Source organism: Phytophthora cinnamomi, assembly GCF_018691715.1.
Source record: "Phytophthora cinnamomi strain GKB4 chromosome Unknown Contig66, whole genome shotgun sequence".
NCBI lineage: Eukaryota > Oomycota > Peronosporomycetes > Peronosporales > Peronosporaceae > Phytophthora > Phytophthora cinnamomi.
Genome location: NW_027150999.1, coordinates 3620 through 7238, shown reverse-complemented (window position 1 = coordinate 7238; position 3619 = coordinate 3620).

Here is a 3619-nt window from a genome sequence, read left to right as displayed (position 1 = left end):
CAAAACCGATTTGTTTGAAGTCTTAGGCCGTATCGATAAGGTCATCAAAAATGGTGGCTACATGGCCATATCGACTGACGATTATAAGTTTCTCGATATCATCAACTATGTTCCAGCAGGAACATCTCTTGATAAGTATCTCACAACTTATCTCGGTGGCTGTAAATGTGTTGATAGCATTCGTTGTGTCTGTGGTATGACTAAAGGTGTTTTCCCATACGAATACATCACCAGTTATGATGTTCTCAATGAGACTGAGCTTCCACCTAAATCAGCTTTCTACAGCAAATTGCGCAAGATCAATATCAAAGATAAGGACTATGCCCGCCTACAGTTCGTTTGGAGGCATTATGGAATGAAGACCATCAGGGACCTTCTCATCTGGTATAACAACCTCGACGTTGCCCCATTCGTGATGGCAATCGAAAAGCATCGTGAGTTATTCAAGCGTTTCGATTTGGATATGTTCTGTGATGGTGTCTCTCTGCCAGGCTTGAGCGAAAAGGTGATGTATCAGACTACAATGAGTGAGCTCAAATTTCCGCCTAAGAAGCCGGCTGAATCATTCGTCTTCCCTGCGAAGCGTTTCCAAGGCTATATCGCTCAAGACAAGGAAGCTAAACGTGAATTCGATATGACGAAAGATCACATCGCTAAGCTAATGAAGAAGCAGAGGTATCTCTGTGCCCTATGCTATTGCAAGCTAAATGAAGAGATTGTTTCGGTCGATCGTATCAATAATAAGCTCGGGCATATCGATGACAATGTCATGATTACTTGCATTGAATGCAACGTCGCACGCAAGGACATGGATATTAGGGCTTTCAGATACAAGAAGCTACTCGATTACAATGCCAATCGATTGGTATTCTCTATCGATAAGGAAGAGTCAGACATCTATTACAAAATGAAGGCCAATATCGCCGGCGGACCATCAATCATCTTCAATCGCTATGCAAAGCGTAATGAGACGAAACTTCGTGGTCCTGGTGGTAAAAAGTGTACGGAGGTTATTGGATACGACGCTAACGCTCTATACCTGTGGTGTCTAGGCAATGAGATGCCTTGCGGACGATTGACTACTATTGACGCCTACGAAACGATCATTGACGATATCAAAGACGATAAGATTTTTGGTTTTCTTGAATGCGATATAGAAACGCCAGACCACTTAAAAGCCTATTTTAGTGAGATGACCCCCATTTTCGAAAATATTGAGATCGAGCCGACAGCTGAAGTCATTGGTCAGCATATGTTTGACTACAATCAGACTCGAGGTAAGAACATGGCTAAAGCAGGGCGCAAGCTTATTGGGAGCTACTTTGGCAAGCAAATCCTCATCTATACACCTCTTCTCAAGTGGTATCTGGAGCATGGATTAGTTATTACTAAGACGTATAGCTTCATCAAGGCTCACAGTCATCGACCTTTCAAGTCATTCATGGAGCAGGTGTCTGCTGCACGGCGAGAAGGTGATGTTGATGATAGCAAAGCTATGATTGCTGATATGATGAAGTTTGTCGGTAATGCCGCTTTAGGTCGCTCTGGCATGGATATGAGCAAGCACAAGGAAATTAAATTCTTGAATGATGAGAATCAAATTAAGCAGTCTATCGAGCATTTCACACACCTATCAAGAACGGAGTTTTCCAATGGGACTGTTGAGTTAGTTAAGCATAAACGACGAATCAAGCTTTCCAATCCTATCCATATTTCTATTGCCATATATCAGTTAGCTAAGCTACGTATGCTACAATTTTACTACGATTGCATTGACTTTTACTTCGATAGATTTGACTTCCAGTATCAGGAGATGGATACCGATAGTGGATATATTGCCTTTAGTAATGATAATCCTTTCCCAAATCTCATCAAGCCTGAGCTTCTTGACCATTTCAACAAACATAAGTATGAATGGTTCCCAAGAGACGATACCAAGGAGAATGCTGCTTTCGATCGAAGAACGCCAGGTCTTTTCAAGGAGGAATTTCGTTGCAATGCTATGGTCAGTCTATCGTCCAAAAACTACATCTGCTACCTGAGTGGACAAATCGATGATAAGACTGGTAAGGAGAAGATCAAGCTATCAGCTAAGGGTGTGCAAAAATCGAAGAATGCTAATGTTCTGTGCTCTGACAACTTTGAAGCCGTTGTCAAGGGACAACAATTCACTTTCGAGGGAAATAACACTGGATTCCGCATTCGCAAAGAGACTAATTCAATCATTACCTACTCTCAGACAAAGACAGCCCTTTCTTACTACTACGACAAGCGACAAGTACTGTCGGATGGTATTTCTACCGTTCCTTTAAATATCTAAGGGGAAACATTTGCCATTTTTGTTAATCATATAATATAAAGCTATGGATGATCTACTTGAGGGGTTATACTATGATCCAGCCACTGGTTTCATATCGGCAAAAGCTATATTTAGGAAAGCTAAGGAAAGAGATTCATCTATCCGCTTAAAAGATGTTGAGGTGTGGTATAAGGGCAAGCTCGACATCCAAAGACATGTATCGCAGAAGGATACCTACGACAACTTTAGAATCACCTCTCACGACCCGAATTCATGGCAAATGGATCTTGCGTTTTGGCACAAGATTCCAATATTAGCAGCTATCAATATCAACTCTCGACTGGGTTTCGCGAAGATCCTCAAAAACAAAGGAGCAATCGCAGTATTAGCTGGAATCAAGCAATTTGTTAAGGAAGAGAGGGTTCATGTATTAACGTCGGATAATGGTAAGGAGTTCCTCAATCGTAAGCTTCAGGCATTCCTCAAAGAGCGAAAGATCACACACTACAATAACGATGCTGGCGATCACGCTAAAATGGGTAAGATTGAACGTTTCAATCGAACGTTGAAGATGCGATTACTTAAAATTAATCAGCCTATCACTGAGAAACTACTTAGCGACGTTGTAAGTGGATATAATAACCCTTGACATAGTTCTATCAAAATGACCCCAAATCAAGCCAAAGGCTCAACCATAGAAAAAGATCTTGATCATAATCGTGAGTTAATTGAAAAGGTAGAAGGAAATCTACCAATCAAATCTACAGTACTCTATCGTCTATCTAAAGGTGTATTTGATAAGGAAAACGCTCGATGGAGCAATACCATCTATGCGATCGTTGGTATCGATGGATATCGTGTTCAGATTCGATCCAAAAATGGACATACCCTCTATAAGAGTCCCAACGATATCAAACTATTCAATTCAAAACCTACTGACGCACCATTCGAAAACGGACAGATCTATGGAGCTGAGCGACTATTGAAGCATAAAAAATGCCATCTGGCAAGCTCAAGTACTTAGTCAAGTGGAAGGGATATGATGAACCTACCTGGGAGAGTCAAGACAACCTTAGATTGATCAATAAGAATCGAAGAAGTAAATTGGAACAGACTTATTTCACAAGGTAATCGAAGCTAGATCAGGCAAGCATGCTGGCATTGGCTTAGGCATCTCAATAATCCTCTGATCTATTTTTTTCTTAGACTTATGCTTACTAAGCTCCTCAGCCTCTTCAACGACCTTGCTATTATCATATATGTAAGCGGACAGCGGATCGTAGTCAATATACTCAATATCCATAATTTTCTTAACTATAT